Source organism: Pogoniulus pusillus, chromosome 2 (genome assembly GCF_015220805.1).
Source record: "Pogoniulus pusillus isolate bPogPus1 chromosome 2, bPogPus1.pri, whole genome shotgun sequence".
Taxonomy (NCBI): Eukaryota; Metazoa; Chordata; class Aves; order Piciformes; family Lybiidae; genus Pogoniulus; species Pogoniulus pusillus.
Window position 1 is genome coordinate 21,953,858 of NC_087265.1, and position 20,753 is coordinate 21,974,610.

General features: G+C 39.6%; 1 protein-coding gene and 1 long non-coding RNA gene across 4 annotated transcripts in view; one reads left to right on the forward strand and one right to left on the reverse strand.

Annotated features, from left to right (window-relative positions):
- Positions 1-730: 730 nt before the first annotated feature.
- Positions 731-1,873, reverse strand: LOC135183265 (uncharacterized). The gene is made up of 2 exons (XR_010305474.1): positions 1,328-1,873; positions 731-965 (listed from the first exon to the last, which is right to left on the reverse strand). It is a non-coding gene; the product is annotated as an uncharacterized LOC135183265 (long non-coding RNA).
- Positions 1,819-20,753, forward strand: part of CALCRL (calcitonin receptor like receptor) — an 85,768-nt gene continuing 66,833 nt past the window's right edge. Inside the window, exon 1 of one of the 3 annotated variants that reach the window (XM_064158184.1) lies at positions 1,819-2,112. The gene's annotated coding sequence lies outside the window, so the exon portion shown is untranslated. Of the gene's footprint in view, positions 2,113-2,634; positions 2,660-20,753 lie in introns of those variants that run through there. The other 2 variants (XM_064158177.1, XM_064158183.1) reach the window with 2 other exon arrangements.

A 20,753-nucleotide genomic window follows, 5' to 3' on the forward strand; every position in this document is an offset into this window, starting at 1 on the left:
AAACTCCATACAACTTCTATGGATTTGACATACCAGATCAAACATGTAATAAATATCTCCAGCTAATTCAGGTGCCTGCCCTGGAACATGTGCCTGTCTGGAATACATGGATTATTTTCTAGGTTACAGTGTGTAACATTCCATCATGTTATAGTTCATGGAAGTGGTCTAAAATAGAACTGATGTAAAATAATGCAACCAGACTCACTTCTGATAGAATGCCACTACCTGAGGTGGCACCCACCATTTATTTCAGGGAAGTTAATTTTCATCACTGTTCAGAATCAAAGCTAATCCCAGGTTTATATCTGTTTATGTTGCTTAGAAGTTTAGAGTGCCTGTCCTTAGTTCATCACTTACTATGAAACTCAAACATTCTCCTGTTGATGTAAGATCCTACAAGCACCAACACTCATGTGTGCCAAATGAGTATTAAAGTCATAGGCCTGCTCTTTTAGTGACCCTAGAGTATGATTTCACAATTCATACTATCCACTGGCTGTATGAATTTAAAGTATTCCTGTCCCTCTTTTCCCTCATCCAATTTTCCCTGACTCTGGCTTGGGGATGGGGGTCTGGGGTTGTGGGTTTTTTTGCTTAGTTTTGGAATTTTTTTTTTTTTTTTCATTTTTGAAGAAAAGATTTTCAATGGCTATATGAGTTTCCTCATCCCGTTCACAGTATGTTCTACAAACATTTCTGCTGGTGAAAAGAGTGGATGAACAATAGGTAGAGAGAAGGAAGCAAAACATTTTTATTTTGTTTCATGAGCAAATTCAGTGGTTACAATTTTGATGAGCACTTATAAGATCACAGTCTTTGTGAGGTCCTTATGTCCTTCCATGAGGAGTACTGGTCTTACAGGTGCTAGTTTGATGCTCCATGAACTCCTCTTTTGTTCAGCATAGTATTGCCACATGCACACAGCAACCGTCTCTTGATGTGGAGAGCCCAGGTTCTTCTGCCTACAGGACAGATATTAGTTGTAAAAAGAACAAGTAATAACTGCTCTCAAAGAAAAGTTTTTGGGTCCTGATACAAAATTCTGTAGGGATAGTTAGAAGAGCTTCCATTAATTTTTATTTGTCTTTAGTAGTGGCAATTTTCAAACCGGATGGGCAACGCTTGTGCTTTAAGTCACTGACATTTAAACAAAGGCAGCCTCGAGTCGCATGCAGCAGTAGCAATGTTCTTTCTACCCTCGCTATTTCAATGACTTATTTAAATACAGATTCTTCCCCCCCCCCCCCCCCCCCCCCCCTTTTGTAAAAAACGAAGCAGGTCTTTAAAGTATGCTCTTGTTTGAATTTGAAGATGTGATTCTGACCTTTAAGGTAGTTTTATATTTGAATAGAAGTGTTTCTCCGTGGAGCTCTTCAGCATTCACAGAACGGGACACAGCGCTCCCCCTGAGCCCCGGCCACAGGTGGGTCGAGCCCATTAGGTTAGGGAGGGCCGCCGCTGTGGTAAATGGTCTCTGAGTAACGGTCCAAACGCTCTCTGCCTCTATCTGGAGGAGAAGGAATCTCAGTGGCTCGATAGGTGACAAGAGAGGTACCACGGTCTCCTTCGTTTCCCAGTACAGAATTTCCCGACTGGTTTCAGAGCACTGGCCGTTACTGGTGGCGGAGGAACTGCCGCCGGCCTGGGGCAAGAGGCGGGCAGGAGCAATGCTGTCGGAGAGCCGATGGCAAGCGGCAGTAGGGGTGCAGCTCCCAGCTGCTGCCTAGCAATGTCTGAGGCACCCAACGCACTGGGACATGCCGTTCGGGAGAGAAAAGTGAGGGCAGGCTGGCCGCGGGCGGGTCCGGGTGATGTCACAGGAAGCTCTGATGTTGCGCTGCTGCCGCCGCTTCGCGTCTACAATCGGACCCGTTCCCGGCGCTGGTGGCAGCCCCGGGGCCAGCTTCTCTGCCCTGCAGCTGCCCGCAACCTCGGGCAGCTCCTCTGCCCTGCAGTCGCACAACTGGATTATTCCCGCCGAGAGGATCACGCTCTCCTGGGGCTCTCCTTTGGCTGGGGAGGGAGCGAAACATCTCCTGTCTCCTTGACTGAAAAGGGAATTCAAACTCATTGATCTACCTGAAACCGTGTTCCTGCAAACTCCGTGTGGTGAGTACTGATCAAACCAGCCCCATTGTTTTACTTAAGAACGATATTTCTGTGCCATCGGAATGCAGCCAGTTACCATGTGTGCATGCTTCTGCCTTAGCCTCGGCGTGTGAGAAGGAATTTGCAGGGAGAAAGGGGTGAGGAAATCTTCGTTTATTTTTAGGGAGCGAAATACTGGGTTTGATCTTAGAACTGGTGCTGTTCTGATATATCCTCGAGGAAGTAATAGATCATAAACAGGTAGAAAAGAAGGTAAAAATATCTTAATCAGTACTTAAAGGATACTGCCTAAAACCTCTGGTATTAACTGACCAAATTTCGCTTTTTGCAGCTGGAGAGAATTAGAATCTCATTGGTTTGCAAAGGGTTCTTAAGACTAATTGAATACCTCTGGAGCTCTTTTGAGAGAGGCTGATTCAGGTGATGAAGTGGTGTAGATTTTCTTACTGAATATTCCTGTAACATCTCTGATGTTATTGTACCGGAAAGAGTCATATTGGAGTGATTTCATAATTAGGTTTTGTGTTGTAATTATACAACTAAAAAGGTAAAGCTTCTGTTTTGTTTGGACTTTTCCGCTTGCTTGAAAGAAAGTTAGCTTGACTTTGAAGCTTGTACACATGCTGGGGTGTTATCAGGTTGAGAGTCTTCACACACACACTGAACTGATTTATTGGAAAGTACTTGTCCACTCCTCCATTTACTTGAGAAACTATTGAACAGCAAGTGTGTGATTCTGCCTCTCGACTGGTACTGGAAGGCACGGTTAAGAGTCTTGCCGCTTCAGCTTTCCAAAGCAGATGAGGTATCCTCTGTTTTCACAAATAGTCACATTACCAAGATTGCCACATCTAGTCAGTCGCTCGTGTGTGTAAGCAAGTGATCTGTCCAATCGGTTCCTGAAGGATCGACAAGAAAGAGTGCAGGCTATAAATTGCATTTGACCTACACGATTCATTTAGCTATCCATATGTTTTATAGGGGCCAGGATTGTAAGTATATATATTTTGCTCTCTACCTTAATGTCTTGTGCCAGATACCTTGGGGTGAGACTTGCTCTTACAGTTGTGCTAGTGCAGAATCTTTCCAGTCACATTGTGCATACTGCAGATCTTGGCATTTATTTACAGTAATAAGGCATGTAATAATTAAAACCCATTAAGTGTTGTGCTCAAAGCATGATTGTTGGGCACTAAACCTGAGGTCTTTTCAGTGGATTGAAAGGAGATATGCTAGATAGGGATAAATAGGAATAAGACTGGATCTGAACCTGTGTGTTTTCTTTCAAAATAGACATGCTGCCATAGTGTCTGAAATTCTCAATTAAAACTAAATTATCTGTATTCTCACAGTATTTACTTTGGTAGTCTGCTCGAAGTGTCATTGACTTCAAATATAAGAGCAATTCCAAGGTCTTTATCCAACTAGAGTCTTCATCACAAAAGTCTATTTGAGACATTAAGGAAGATGACACTTCTAATAAAAAAAAAGCATTGATGTTGTTCCTATTGCATTTATCATTAAAACAAGTGTCTCCAGAAGTGTTTCAGCTGAACAATTTAGATTCATATTTTAACACTCTTCTCAAGTAACTGATTCAGGTTGCGATGGAACTGCCCGCATGGCTAGTGTCAGGCTTCTATGCGTTTGTGGGTTTAATATCAGAACCTACGTTAGTTGCAGTTCAAGCAAAAGCAGTGCCAGAGTAGCAGTGTAGAACAGTCTGTGCTTTCTAGTGGACCTGCATATATAGCATGCATTGCAAGTTCAAAAGTTACACTTCATCTGTGTTCTGGTAACTTCAAATGTTTCAATTCCTGACTCGAGTCTTAACACTGCACTAAGAAATGTGGTGTTTGTCGCTTTGCATAGACTTTTCCTGATACAGCACAACTGTTGAAATCCTGGGCTATTGAAAGCCAGTAGGAATTTTTCTATTGACTGTCAAAGGGCAAAATATTCTTTAATGTGGGTAATTTTCTTTTGAAGGAATTGTACATGTGTCAGCCGTCCAACCACTTCAGCTACGTGTTGGTAACTTGAGTGGTCTTTAATGCTCGCGTTGAAAATTAAGAAATCTCTTTGTCTCATTCTTGGTGACTTATGTCTTACCTGGCTTATAAAGGGGCCTGCAGCCCTGTCCTGTGGGCTGTCTAGATACTGCCATTCAGACTTAGGCTAGGATGGCATTACAACAAAGCTGAAGGAAGAAAGCAACAGTAATACATTATTCTGTGCATTCAAGTTAACCAGCTGCTTTCAAAAGCACTCCTAGCATGTGCATGAGCTGGTTAGGACTGGTCCCCTGAGAGTCCAGGAAATCATACAGATGAAAGATTAAAACCAGTCCATGGTCCTTTGGAAGGAGCCATTGCTATCAGTGTGTTTTCAATAATATGTACCCAGAGATATTTTTTAAGTATATATCTAGTCACTTCTATAGCAAATACTGAACGTAAGCTATTTATGAAGGCAACTGAAGGCATTTCTCCAGTGAGAAGGTGCAAATCTACAGTCAGGCAAACAGAACAGAACTTCTCTTTAAGAGGCTGTTCCCAGTGTGCTTATCTTGATCTGCAAAATTCCTTCTGTGCCTGTGATCATCTGTCATTCCTATAGAGTGCATGCATAATATTGTTATTACCTCAGTGCTACACTCACCTCTGTTCTGAAAGCATGTGTAGCTATGTCACTGGGTCTCACATCTAGTAGTTTTACACCTAGTGAGAATAGTCTCCTGGTTGCTGTAGCTGTCCCATGTAACTATTCTGTCCGAGGAGTATTTTGGTGTAGCAAATTGGCAGAGCTGTGCAATTAATGTAGCCTTGATACCACTGTTGAGGAAGGAATGAATACTTCTCTTTAAACAGATGTGAGTTGACAAAATTTTAAACAGTAAAATTAACCTGGAAGTACGATTATATATGTGTTTGTGTTTCAGATAAATAACAATAATAATAAATACATTATTTCTATGTGCAGTAGATGTGAGTCTATATCGTGCTTACCTTATTCCTAATGTATTAACTGGAAAGAGACTATGTGCGTTTTTAAAGAGACTTTCAAAGTGAATTAGTCCTAAACCTAATCCTTTGTTTAGTAAAATGAGTCATGAATGTTAATATTTTAAATTGAATACATTTGAATGTTGTTTACTTTTCATAGTTGAAAAGGAAAAAGCTTTCCATGGGTGTTCACAACCTCTGTTTTTCTCTTTTTCGCGCTCAACTTGGCAATTCTGATGTTTCCAGTTTAATTACGCTTGCACAAAGAGCAGCAGAAATTAACTTACTGCTTACCTGTTACCTTAACGAAGACTTCCACAGCTAGCGCAGTATAATATAAGGTCATCTTAGCAGATTTGCTTCCATTAGTTTTAGCAATGATTTTTTCTTTTTGTCCTATTTTAGAAGCTGGGCAAAACTGGGAGGCTAAACTTGCGCATTTTCGAAGTTTGGTTTTTCACAGCTATCTCTCATGCGTATCTGCTTTGGGCTCCTAGGCTTGTTTATACTGTTTACATTTTCCCAGCAAAGTTACTCTTTTTCTGCCCTAGTTCTGTGCAAACACTTTCAATCATTGCTGTGATATATACTGTCCAAAAACTTAAAGTGATTTATTTAGAGTTGCTTTTCCTTGGAAAAAAATGTGTTTGAAATGGACTTAACTGAGTATAATGCATTTAAGAAAGACTTCCCACAAGAGAAGCACTTCACAATCTGGTGGTTTTCTTTTCATGTGAACTGGTACAAATTTGCACGTGTCTCTGAAGTTGTTACTTTTGATTACAGCATAGATGTCACTCAAGACTTTTCTAAGCAGTTTTGGCCACTATTAAGCTGTGGCTGACCATTAAGATACAAAATGAAACAAAAGCAATGTTGTGTTTCTGGATTTATGCCCAGATCCTGCAGACCTTACTTTAAAAATATCTCAAAGAAAAATAGAGAGTTTGTTTAATGAAGCCCGGACCAGTCTGGCTTCCCATATAATATCAAGTAAAACACTGTGATTAATGATTTATTTTTATTTCAATTATTACTATGTTCAAAGCAGCTGCCTCACATACTGTGGTAGAGCATCAGTTGTGTTTATACCAAGTAGTAGTTCCTTACAACTCTAATGTTTTCCATGTGCTCTTTGAAATTTCTGAGCTTGAAAACTGCACAGCCTTGGTGCTTGTATGGGCATAAAGCATCAGTCTTTATATTACCATTTTGAATTTCCATCACTTTTTGTCTCTCATGTTGCAGTGGTAAAGTCTTGGCAATCAATTTTAATAAATTTGGTATTATTCTGGTACTGGCAGTACTGTTAGAGTTTCATTAAAACAGATGTACTGAGAACATGTTTGTTACACCACAACTCATTTGGTTTGTGCTTCAGTAGTATTTTTCATATAAATATCACCAGCAATTAATATTTTTGTCTTCCACTCTTGTGCTCTAGTTAGAAATTTAAATATAAATATTTCAGAAATTAGTAAGGCAATGTAAATTTTTCTCTCTGTAGTTGCATCTATGTATTCGTTTACTGCTCTAAATAGAATAAAATTACATTGTGTAACCTTTGATTACCAAAAGGGCACTTTTTTGCCATGCTGATCCTGCGAATTTCTGTATGATGACATTCAAGCCCTTTTGTTTCTGTCAGCGAAATCCAGCAGGTGTCACTCTGGGGATTAAAGAGGGAATATTACACTTCCAGATATATTGGTTTGGGAGACGAGATGTGAAATATAGAAGTATTTATTCTAATATATTTTTCCAGGATAACTTTTTGACCACACATGCATTTTTAATTTGTAAATTTCTTTTAATTACATGATTTAGTGGGCATATTCATCTCTCTGTATATCCTTTTGATACAGTAGGTAGTACTGGACTATGTAATGAGGAGTTTTACTCATAAGTGTTGGTTTGGAAACATAGGGAGCTGGGAATCATTTGAATATTGCCTCTATGACATAAGAAGGGCTTTTGTCATATTCTCTGGGAACCAAAATTACTCTTTTTGTAAATGGAAATCCCAGTTCAACATGTGGTTTCAGTCATGAATCTAAGGAGGGGCTCTACACTAGGCTGCTGCAAGTGAATGTGTTTTTCAGAGTGTCTGCATATTGTTTTCCATTTGAATTAGTTAAAATTGCCATGATATGTGGATACATGGAGAAGAGAAAGCTCTTTCTGTTGCACTGAGATGCTCATATAAGGATGTACAAGTGATATTTCATGGGAAAGAATAGAAGAAACTCTTGTTTAATCACAGAGTGTTTCTTTAGGGAGTGGTATAACTGTGTGTTTGTTGCATTCTGGTGATTTTTTACATGCGTGTGTAACTGCATATCCTGTGGATTCCATGTTGCTTGGAATAGGAGATAGTTGTTAAAGACTTGTCAGTTTCTAGAGGGGATTCTTATTTATTTCCTGTACTGTTTTAATATCACTTCATACTGAAGCAAATAGCAGGCAGCTTTGGAAGGCAATCCATGAACATAAATCTCTTTTCAAATAGAAGTAAGTTGCTTGCATACATATATGTGTTTTATATATCCATAAATATGCCTATTTTTTTTTCATGTGTACACACATATACACACATTTTTAAATTGTCTTCTTATAGAACTTGTAACCTCAGGCCACTTTAAACAATCCAATTTCCTTTCTCTCACTTTTTTTCCCTCCTGTTTAAGCCCCCATCCTGTTCCGTTTTTTATTCTCTTCAACTTCCTTTCCAGTGATGACTCTGAGTGAGTCACTTTGCCAGGCATTAAGAATGTGGGTTGACAGTATTTCCAAAAGCTTATCCTACACTGGCTCAGGGAGATGAAATTAACCTCTACCTTATCCTTCCTCTCAAAGAGAAATGTCTGTCTTTGCATGTCTAGTTTCTTGGAAGGGAGAGGTGGAGGTGAGAACCCTTTCCATAAATGCCTGTGTATTTAAATCCATAGTTCTCTTCCTTGAACTGTAACAGAGTACCAAGATCTGTAATAGGTTTTGGGGTTTTTTTTTAGTTGATTTACTGTTTGGTCGGGGAAAAAAGTTAGTTTAAGCAAGTTCAGGAAAGCCAAAATAAAGGCTCTTTCCTGAATGCTATTTAGCTACTCTCTGCATGCATGGCAACCATTCTGCAGTACTAATTTTTTATTAAATGTGTTGCTTATTGCATCATAGCACACTGAAAAGCCCACCAAGACTGCTTTTTTTTGCTATGTGGCTAGCAGCAATTGGAAAAGCACATGCTTAGCACCAAGTGGGCACTTTAAACACTAAACCAAATTGTAGCCTTTCTTGTGGTTATCTGCATGCCAGTGTGGTGTGGGGTTGGGTTTTTTTGGCTATGCTTTTTCTTTTTTTCTCTTTCTCTGTTTTGGAAGGAATGGGTAGAGAGTTGTTGGGGTTTTTTTTGTTTGTTTGGTTGGTTGGTTTTTTGTTTTTGTTTTTTTCTTTAATTTATTTTTTATTTTACTGTTTCTAATCTTTGTGTGCATCAGAAAATAAAATCCTTTCTGCTGAGATCTAAGAGAGAAAACTGTAGTTCTAGAGAGGACATACCAATGAGAGTAAGTAAGTTAAACGCTGCTACTGCAGTGTTCTGCTTACCTCGCAGAGCTGGGGAATATCTTTCCCCAGTAGATTTCACTAATGGAGATCTGAAAGATTAATATCCCTTTCATCATTTTCTATGTGTTATGTCATAAGTGTAATTAATGTAGACACAATTTACACACCAGTGAGTAGAGTAGAAATAGAAAACTTGTTCCTTTCTCCTTGCTATCACAGTATAGATTATATGAAAAACAAGACTCATGGGTGTCATTGTAAGATGAAACCATTCTTTGGGGACCACATCACTGTGTAGTTATTTATATTCACGTATGTTTAATTTCTCATTCTGGAAATACTTAATTTTTGACTCAAAGAGATGATTTCAGGAGTCTTCAAATCTTGCCAATGTCATTCTTGAGCTGATTATGGAAGTCACAGCATAATCTTAGAAGAACTTTATGTCTTCTCCGACCCTACATATGGGATGTGCTGTCTCAGCATTTTCAGGAAGCTAGGCAGAAAAAAGTTATTCATGACCCCCGAGGGAAGCTGCTGGGCCCAGGTCTTTTTCCTTTGTTGTTGGTTTGTTTTGGGTTTGGGTTTTTTTTTTTTTTTCCCTCCCCTAATTACCTCAGTGGAGTTCCTTCTCTAGAGATGATCACTCTTCTAAAAACTATGTGTGCAACCCAAGAGTAGAATTCAGCTAATGTAGTTTAACTGGACACTTTTTATTTAGCACTACAGAGATAAAATAGTCTGCTGACAGGCTAAGCTTTTCCTAGAGTCACATTACAGCCCAGTGAAGGACATGGCAGTAATTCAGGGTTTGTTGGAAGGATGGCAAAATGCTTGGGCTGTCTTTGCAGGGGCACTGGGGCACCAGAGCCTGGCAATTTTAGACTTAGAGGAGATTTGATAAATGTTTATAAGTATCTGAAGACTGGCCAGGAGTGGGGGGGGGGATGGGATGGGCTCTTCTCACTTGCTCCCTGTGATAGGACGAGGAGCAATGGGTGCAAATTGCAGCAAAAGAGTTTCTGCCTCAACACAAGGGGGAACTTCTTGACTGTAAGGGTCACAGAGCACTGGAATAGGCTTCCCAGAGAGGTTGTGGGTTTCTCTATGATCTGTGTTAAGATAGTATTGCCCTGGTCTGGCGGGGGTATTGGACTCGATGATCTCCTTGGGTCCCTTCCAACCCCTAGCATCCTTTGATCCTGTAATCTGCAAGACTAAGTGTGTGCAGTTTGAATGAAGCCAGCACCAAAAAAGCCCAGATTCCAAGCAGATTGCTGAGACCTATGGCAATAAGCTTTGTAAGTCAGATTAGAAAAGGGGAAAAAAGATACTGTTGAAATCTGTTTTGTTCACTGAAGACAGACTGTCATGACGGACAGTAACTCAGCCTCTTCAGGGAATGCACGTTTGCCAAACCAAAGCATTAAAAAATAGCACTATACCATGCAGGAACGTGGGGACTTCTTAAGCCAGAGGTTTGCTTTATTTTATTTTTGCAATTTCTGTAGCCCTTGCGTGCCCTAGATTTCCAAGATGTTATGTTTTCAAGTATTTTCAGCTTTTAAACAGGTCCAACTCCTCCTTTCTTGAGCAGTGACAGATGAAGTCTGGTAGCACAAAAGAAAGAAAGATGAAGTGATGTATGAAATGACAAATGCGCACAAAAAATGAATGCATGGTGAACCTCTGTAGGCAGTTCCCATAGGAAAGTAAACTGAACAAATGAGTAAATGGAATGATGCTGCCTTTAGCGTGACATTCTAACTGCAGAGACAAAGCTGACTCAGGTGTCCTGGGGTCAGTCAAAAGCTATTTCTTTATGTACAGAGACACTTGGGTAAGCTGAAAGATTCCTTTAGATGGTGAGAAATCTGTATTTGGAGTTGTGTATGAAATTAATTCACAGTAGGGTTGCTAAATTAATTAATCATTTGGTATTTTAATTTGACAGCAAAAGCAGATGCTGGGTTTCAGTGCATGCTCTAGGTAAGGTGCCAGTAGCTGCAGTGATGAGTTAACTCATCCTTTGTCATACAGAGTGAAGGTGAAACATTCAATGGTCACACATGGGAGATGCTTATTACCACATCTCCTCATCTGTGCAAGGGAAGGGTTCTTCCCATTTCTGCTACCGTGCTAGCTGTAAGCCTACTGACTAGAATACTCCATAGCCTCTTTGACTTTAAACTTGTGGTTTTTCTTTCTTGTTCCCATTCTTGTTGTTCTTTGTTGACAAGATAAATGCCTTTGTCTCATGGAGATTATGCAAAGATGTGAAGTTGTTTTGTAAGGCTTCGCATCCAGGTAACAGCCCAATCAAAACTTCTATGCATGTGCTAGGGTCTTTTCCTCACTTCTGGTCTGTGTCACTGTTGGTGCATGTGCAGTCCCATGTTACATTGGTTCCTTTGCTGCCACACATCCGCTATTTAAAAAAAAATTGCTGAATGAGAGTAATAGAGAGGAACAATGGATATCACAGGATGTTCAACACAGGGTCATTACAGTCTATTTTCTTGTGCAATCTTGTTATGAATAAGCTTCGCATTTACCAGCTTGCTTGGTTTGTCAGCACGCTGTTAGTAGTGTTGTAAGGCTACAAACTGCCTGTTTTCTGACAAAAGTTCAATTTGATGAAATGTCTAAGTAACTCTGTGGAAAGCTGCTTTTCAATATTTATAATAAACACATGTATTTTTGTAAATATTCACTAATTTCTCATCATTGGTAATGAGAGGATGAGCCAGGAAATTTTTTGCTATCAGACTGCAAATGAGCTCTAAGTGTACTTAGCAAAATGAAATCACTGGGCTGTCAGATCTAAAACTCTAGGTAGATCAGTTAAAATAAAAGTATTTTGCTTCTGAAGTTTGAAAAGAAAATAGGTTAATCGCAGTGATGCTTTTTTTTACCGGTGTGGTGTTTTTTCTGTAATGTGAAATAAGGAGTTCAAGCAATAGGATTCAGTCAAATTTGGAAAGATGTGAATCTGAGATTGGGCACCAGGGATTAGTAGAACAGACTAGAAACCAATCCACAGGGATTTGGGATGCTGATGAAAACTACACATGTTTTCAGCATTGTATGAAAATGTCTCAATCTTTAATCAAGACACATAATTTTCTTAGATATTAAAATGGTCTTGTTTGTGTTCTTGGAATAAACACAGCCTGATTTGGAATATTGGGCTATATTTGTGTAATAGAGTCTAGCAAATGGAAAACTGAGGGTACTGTAGGTCAGTACTGTGGTTAGCAGAACTGTGAAGGGGAAGTCTGGCAGCTAGATATTCTACAGCCTGTCTCAGTGCTGCCTTCTTTTGCATGCAAGGATAGGGACAGTGGAGGAATAAGCCACTAGAGGAGTGCATGTATGAGTCTGCAGAATGAGAAACATATCAACTGACATGAAGTGATAGTGGATGAGATTTTAATTGATGCTGCTCACCAAAAGCTTCTCCAAACTGTGCTGCTGTTGTCCAGTTTGACAGACGACTCACTGAAAGTGATAGAGAGCAACAGTTTTTCTGTAGCTCTCTGTCTTCACTTGGAGATTGAGTCTTTAATGCTATGAAACCCTTGACGTCACAAATAGGACACTTAGGCGGTTCCACATAGTGAGGCTGTGTGGATAATGTGCAGAACACAAACCAAGGCCAAGGGTTTACACAACCAAAGGCAATTTAGACAGTGACAAATGAGGAAAAAACAAAACAAAACACTGACAACTAACAAAATATTTGAGAGAAGTACAGGTTGGAGGAAGTGTCTTTTGTTCACTGGGTCCACACCACTGCTCTCTTTGACAGGTGAGACATAGAGGGTGTTTTGCAATTATTTACCATACCCGATGTTACTTACATCTCTTTAATGAAGAATATTAATACTTCACTTGGCATTTGGAGTATGGACTTCCTCGTGTAAAAATAAAGCATTTCATAGAATGGTTTAGGTTGGAAGGGACCTCAAAGATCATCTAGTTCTAGCTCCCTGCCTTAGGCAGGGACACCTTCCACTAGAACAGCTCACTCGAGGCCTCGTCCAACCTGGCCTTGAACATCTCCAGAGAGGGAGCAGCCACAACTTCCCTGGGCAACCTGTTCCAGTCTTTCACCACCCTCACTGGAAATAACTTCTTTCTAACATGTTATGATCTCCCCTCTGCCAGTTTAAACCCAATGCTCCTTGTCCTGTCATTACAAGAACTTGTAAATAGTCCCTCTCTAAGTCTACTGGAAGCCTTCTCTTCTCCAGGCTGAAGAGCCCCAACTCTCACATCCTGCCCAACTCTCACATCCTGTCCTCACAGGAGAGGTGCTCCAGCATCTTTGTGGCTGTCCTCTGGACTCGCTCCAACTCAGATGCCAAGCAACATTTCAGTCTAACTACAGCACAGTATTTAATGTGTTCCTCCTGAAACACCACATGATTTTATGTGCATCTGTGTGTGCAGGTTTTTGAGTGGAAAAAGCTCCCAGAGATGCACATGGATTTCCAGGATCCATTTGTAACTTTTTAGAGTAAGCATGTAAATGCTTAGAGCACTGAACATGCCACAGTGTGATGTGGTTTGTTTGCTTATTTGTTTGGTGGTGGTGCTTTTTATATAAATTCACCTGAGTTTTCTTAGAGGGTTAACCATTTGAAAGAGCACTACATTTCTTCAGTGGGACTACATGGGTCAAAATATATTTCTGTCAAGTTTCCAAAGAAGTATCTACAGCTGATGTCTGAAAATCTCTTTTCTTGACTCTTGATCAAGATTGTAACTGTATTAGAGTAGAAAATAAAATTATTTGCAGCCCCATAGAGGGGGATGGTCTCTGCTTGTCACAGACAGACATTTCCTGACACTGGCACTTGGTTAACAGCTTCCAGTGTTTGAAGATGTCATGGGCCATATGGATTCTGTGTGTTTGTGGCCCTTTGGGTTTAACGGGAAGGTCACTAAGCTATCGAGCAGCTTCTGTCTGTTTGAAGAGATTCAGCTGCCTTTCCTCCCCCACTGCTGCAGAACTTCTGTTTTCAAAGAGAAAACAGTACTGCTCCTGTGAATTTTCCAGTATCTAGACATTGTTGTCTATCTAAAAATAAAAAAAAAAAAAGACTGAAATGTAATTATTTTCTTTCTCACTTCCTTTGTGTTCCATGTGGTCCTACTGACTCTTTTTACAATAGCATACTCTCTCTGCAGCAACCACTCTCCATTTCTTTTTCTGTGATCTGAGAGTGTGTGACTGCTGCCTTTCTGAGGCTCTCTGTAGCCTTCTGGAAGAACTTGCTGTGCTTTCTAACATATAGTGCATGTTGTAATTAAAGCATAGAATAATCCTTGCTTTGCAGACTGATATAGATAATGCAAAGGGCGGTTGAGCCAGAAACCTTCCCCCAGCAGTCCTTTTGATTTACTTCATCCTGATTGCTTGAGAGCACTGTTACTAGACCCATTTGTAAGTTGAATCTCTTCCAAACAAGTGCAGGACTTAGCTGTGGGAATCTAGTTATGTGATGATTTGCAGCAAGATATTTTTGTAGGCAGTGTTAAGTAATGCAAAATCAGAGGTCTTTGTTTTGGTGTTTGCTTGTTTGTGGTTTTTTTTTCCTTCTAAAATGTAGCAAATGTGTTATTGTGGTTACTGATAGAAGATCCCTTTTCACAGTCTTCCACTGAAGTAACTGTGTTCCTAGTTTTGTGTAAGGAAGATAACCTTTGGAACATCCGGTTTCATTTACCAGCCCCTATCTGTGAGCTGCAGGGATCCTGTGCGCAAAGTCGCAACACAGTGCTCAAGGAAGACAGAAATCTCTGATTTTATTAGAAAACCATTTGGTGTCAAAACTGAGTAAAAGTGCGACTCCTCTCACATGTTTGTTTTAAATAGCACCAACTAATACTTTCTTCAAAGCAAGAAAGGGGTGATGGGATTCAAATAAAATCAGAATTCTCTTGTGTCTTTCCCAAAATTCAGACTCTACCATATTGCACATTGGTGAGAAATGTGTAGTTTGGGTACTGATTGCTCTCTCTTCAAATTTCAAACACCTCTGCAAGTTCCTGTTCTTTTCCTGGAATTAGGATCAAAGTACCAAACTATTACATAAAAAAGCTACTCCTTTATTGCTAGCAGGTTTATAACCTGGGAGTATGTAAACCATCATCAAAAAGCCTGCTCTCGTGAGAATCCTGTCCAGATTTCCAGACAATCAATTCCAGAACATAATCCAAAGAAATGTAGATACTTACAGAATTACAGCAGAGCTTGTGGATGGGTGTTTTGGTGGTGTGTTTTGTTGTTGGGTTTATTTGGTTGGTTGGTTTGGGGTTGGGTGTTTTTTTTTTAATATGATATAAGTAAGTATGTGTAAAAATGATTATATAATATATATTTTTTATTCTTCACTCTTCTCAGCTGTGTAAGATTTTCCTTTGTCGTCTTCCTTCATTAATGGTGTTTTATTCAGGTTAGTAGTTCTTCATTCTCTTAGAAATGTTTCATTTGTATGAACAGCAGCCTGCTAAAGTGGAGGGTCATGAGAATTTTCAGAATGAACTACTCCCCTTCTAGCTGTATCACCACTGAAGATTAACTTAAGCTAGAAGCTGGATATTATTTAAGCCAGTGCATAGTTTCAGGTAGATTAATAATGAATTTGCATGCTGTTACCAAGTTCTCCTCATTAACAAATCTTTGCTAAATCTATATGGGTCATAGTTTTAGGTTCAGTTGACTACTTTATTCAGATAATACTGTCCAAATACAGCACATGTAAAAATAACTCTGGAAAAGCTCTGTATTAAAACAGTGGCCATCATGAGCTTCAGCTTGTTTACTAGACCCTTTAGGTGATGCAGTTGTCAGTACTAGTGCTGTCTTAAATATTTAACAGTAATTAATTCTATTGCTTGAATAAGAGCACTTGGAGACCATGTTATCATTCTGTCAGTCCTGCCAAGCAGCTGGTGCTGCTTCTTGTTTTCATTTATTTGGTTGTCGTTTGGTTTTGTTGTTTTTTTTTGTTTGTTTTGTTTTGGGGAGTATTGTTTGTTTTGTTGTTTTTTTTTTTCTCAAGGAAATAGGATTGCTCTCACTGGAAAATTCTCTCCTTTCACTGATATAAATCAATAAACGTAATCATTCCAAGCAAATCACATTTGACATACATTACCTGTATGGACAAATACATATTATGCAGTGGTGATGCCTATTTATGATTCCTTGCTTCTATAATAGGTAAGATAATGAGATTATGTGGAGGTTACATTTTATTTATTTTATTAGCATCCATGTTCTCTTAAAATACAGTTTGATGATCACATAAGCTTAAATTAATTAGATTTCAGGAGGAAAAACTTTTTATCTGTGACAAATGTAGGGGAAAAATAGTTGGTCGGCACAGCTTGTGACTACAGAATTTGCTCTTTTATAGTTTAGCATTATTTAGCTGCATGTGTTTGCCTGGGAAGAATGGGCTTCTCTAGCAGCTATTTACTGTGGCAACTGCTCTGAGGAAATATTTACCTATAGGAATGATGGTCATAAGATCTTTCATCAGGTGAGAGGTGTATGAAAATATATTCACTGTGAATAAGGAGTGGAAAATCCATCTCTTGGTAGACTGTTGGTGCTTTTTGCTCTGAGCAGACTTATGCTAGCATCTTTGTATCTCTTTCAGTTCAGCAAACATTGATGAGTTTAGTTTGAAGAAGTTATTATGCCTCTGTACCATTTTAATGATAGGGAGGACTTGACTCATGCTTGGATGAATTTTTAAGTATACAGAAGGCTACCTGTCTTATCCACCTATGCTGCTGCTTACTTGGTGAACTGAATTTGTTCATCAATTCCTGATCCTTGGGCTTTGGCTGTAGCACCCTCTCACCCCACCTAACATAAATTTGTGCAGATTTTTTTATGTGCAGATCTGCTGCAGTAAAAACAGCATAAAAGAAACCATGTGCATCTAAAATAAGTCAGATCAGACAGGACTTGCTACTGAAAGTCCATTCTCAAGTTTGAGATGGTTTAAGCATGTGCTTATATTTGCTGGTAAACTTAATTTTACTTTACTTTTAATTTGTGAATTGGCTCCTTGTTGTTGCACTTAAGTTGTTTAGTTAATACAAACTATAAGAGATGACTGGATCATTCTTATAACACAAGGGTCAGAAATTTTCCAGCCTAAGCAGTTTCAAGGTGCTACTGGTCAATATATAAACATACCATATATTCTATACCTTGCAACTGTGGCTGTGGCTTGAGGACTGTTCTAGAACTGACAAACTGTCTGCTGTAAGCTAAAGAAAATTAGTAAGTCTCTATGCTGGCTGGGACCAGCCTTTTTTTTTTCTCACTGGCACAGTCTCTCCATTCTTGATGACTTTTCTTCTTCTTAAACTTTTAAGTTTGGCTCCATAACAAATTGCTCATAAGACTAATTAATGTTGCGGAAACAGATGGTTTTGATTTGTTGGCAGTGACATACTGTTTTCAGGGATCAGAACATCACAAGGATGTTATATTTTTGTAATGCAATTCATGCTTTTGGTTTACTTTAGAATACTTCATGCTATTTCACAGGTATAAGTGAACTGGAACATTCACATTCAACATGGAAGCTTTCCTATTTTGAATCTGATCAAGGCCAGTGAACTTTAGTATCCTTCTTTTGTCTTCTGCCTAGAGCCCGTGCAGTGTTTCCTGAAGTGAAAAAGGCAAACATATCACCTTAAGAAATTGAGTTTATTTGTGAAGTGCTTCACATAAAGAAAAAAAGAATGTTTCCTTGCTGGTCTTGGGATCTACTTACTACTCTGAAACTCATCTATCTATCTAATTACAAATTTAGCTAACAAGGAGAGTGTAATACCATCCAGACTTGTAAAAACTCTAGTGACTGAAAGCAGTTGCCTGAAAGATCTTAAGTGTTGTACAAGCTATATGCTGGGCTATATAAAGTAACACAGTATTTTTATGATTATCAGCCATTAATTGTGTTTACTTCCTCCTCCTCCTAGATTTAGCTCAGAAAGGAAGACATGATGTGTTTTGTTTAAAAACTTGATCAACAACAACTCCCTAACTTTCTGAAGTTCACTTGCTCATGAGGAGTGCTTGTCAGAAAAATGGTGTTTGCCAGCTAGGCAAACAGTTCTCCAAAAAGAATAATGGAACATGTGCAAAGACCATTTACATATCTAGCAGCATTGAGCACAGGATCAGTACTCACTAGCTACTCTAATCTTACTTCTCCTTATGTCAACATGAGAAAAGAATTGGATTACTAATATGAGGGTGAAGCATTCTGCGTTAAATAATTTCTGATGCCCTCAACCTAGTAGTTTCAGTGGCTGTTTTCACTGATGATGGGTCAATGGAGCATGCAGAAGAGTGAAAGAGATATAATCATGGTTACTGTAATGAAAAAGGCATTCATAGAGTTGCAGAATGGTGGACATTGGAAGGGACCTCTGGATATCATTTGTCCAACATGCCTGCCTGAGCAGGTTCACTCAGAGCAGGCTGCCCAGGAGCACATCCAGGCAGGGTGTGAAAGTCTCCAGAGCTTCTCTGGGCAGACTCTTCTAGGGCTTCATTGTACCTTCACGGGAAAGAAGTTTATCCTCATGTTTAGGTGAAACTTCCTGTGTTCCAGTTTGTGTCTGACGCCCCGTTCTGTTGCTGGGCACCACTGAAAAGAGTCTTGCCTTAGCCTCTTTAGCTTTGCCCTTTAGATATTGATCAGCATTGATAAAATTCTCACTCAGTCTTCTGCAGACTAAACAGCCCCAGGTCTGTCAGTCTCTCCTCCAGGGAGAGATGCTCTGGCATCTTTGCAGCCTGTGCTGGACTCTTTCCCACAGGTCCCTGTCTCTCTTGAGCTGAAGAACTCAAACTGGTATGAGTCCTCCAGATGTGGCCTAACTAGGACAGAGTAGAGGGGGAGTTTTCAGGGAAAAGTCATGATCACACCCAGGCTCCTCCTGGGCTAAGAGAGGTGATGAACCACAGAAGCATTAAGGGGACTAACACTGAAAAAACAACATTGAGCAGTTGATCTGCAGTGTCCAACCAAGCTGCAAGGGCAGAAGTAGCCCAGGAAGAATGAAGGCTCACATTTGCAGTTGCCTCAACAAGTCTGTCTGCAGTTAAATGAAAAGACCCCAATCCAAATTAACTGTTAGAGATACCAAAAAATGGCAGGACTTACAGACTTTCACAGTTCTAAGCAGCTCATATCTCCTTAACAGGCTGCATGGGAGATAAATTGTTAAGAGTGTTAAGACACGCTGTTAGAAGCTGCACCTTTTTCTAACTTAAGCAGTTCTGCTTGCTTTCTTTTGTGGTTTTTAGTACTCAAGACAAACAATGTTGTGCTAGTTTGAGCCTAGCTAGAATATTTGGGTGAGAAGAATTAGATTACAGGCTGTGAAAAGGAAACAGTGGTGATGTCTCCTTCACTCATAGGCTTGCTGAGATAGATAAGAACAAGAACGTAGATAAAGATGACAGAGTCGCTCTCTGGGCTTTGTGGGCTGCATTTTTCTCTCTAACCTAACCTGCTGTCTGTGCAACTAATCCATCTGCTTCTTAACCCCCCTGGCCAACCCTCCAGGCTACTTTGAGCATAAGGCAAAGTCTTGGGTAAGGTAGAGGGGTGGGGGGAAGGTGGAAGGGTGGTTGAGAAGCTCCTCCTGGGGACTCAGGTTTCTGGGAGGGCTGTTGTGTTTCTGTATTAGTTTTTAACTTTTATATTTCTGTATATATTGTAAATACCTGCTTGTATATTGTGCTAAGCTGCAAATATAAAGCTTCATTCAATTTCCAGAGCCAGCTGAGCCTAGTCTGGGTGATTTTCAAAGGGGGGGGGGAGGGCAGGAAACCCCCAAACCATCACAAATATGCAAATAACTCTGAAAGTTATTGAAGCATTGTATCCCTTGGACATAAATGCAACTAATGCCACTGAAGTACACCTCTGAAGAATGAAATTCTGAAATCCCTAGCTCAGATAATAGCTTTCTGCAGTAATTTTTTAGTTATCCCTGTGGGATATGGTAGATGCAGCTAGGACAGGGAATGCTAACAAACCTTAGGATGTAGCAGCAAGTACGTCATAACAGTGTTTGCCAGTAAACTAATCCAGTCCCACAGTGATCAGCTCCACCTATGTCACAGTCCTGTAGGAGAGAAAGGGTGTTGCTTAGAGCTATTTTATAGTAGAAATGTGTGGAAGTACAGAGAGTTTTCCCATTAGAATTTAATAGAAACCAAGTATGTTTGGTTGTTGGGGTATTTTTGTTTTACTTTTGGATTTGTTTTGTTTCTGTCCTGAAGCCTAAAACAGGCTCTTCTAAAGAAGATTCTGTATTATGCTGCTCAAATGTGAAATACAAATTAAATTAAAGTGAAGAAGGGAACAAACTTTCACAGCCAGAATTTTTGTTCCCAAGAATTACATTATTATTACAGTGTAGCTTTCTGAGCTGGCCACCTGAATGTATTGAGAAATAAAAAGCCATTCAAAATGATGGCTTGATGGGTTTTTTTATAGAGTAGGAATCTGTTGCTTACAGTGTAGCACCTTACATAAAACACTTTTAGTAGTTAAAATGCAATTATATGAAGGCTCTGCAAGCACCCAGTGCAATAATGAGTGATGTGCATGACAGAGTTTGCACAGTTCTGGCTGTTGGAGGTTGTATTGTTAGGCTGCTGGCTGGGAGTCAGGTTATCACTTACTGTTTTCAAATAAATCTCTTGGGCCTTTTATTTCCAGCTGAACAGTCACCAAAGGTCCATGGAAGAGACCTTGAGCAAAACTTAGGCCTAATAATGCAATGTGGGTGCACTTTTTTTAAAGATCAGTTTGGTATTCCCAGCCCTTGTTTATGGGTGCAAATACTTTATTTTGAGAACTTACATATTGTTCAAGGCATGTCTAGATTTACAGTCTGATCTTATTTCAGCCGAGTAGGGCAGTTGTGTGAATATGTCTTCACCCCTTTGAATTGTCTCTTCAAAGACATATTTCTTCTGAGCACACTTGGTAAGCTGAGAAGGGTGCTGGTGTA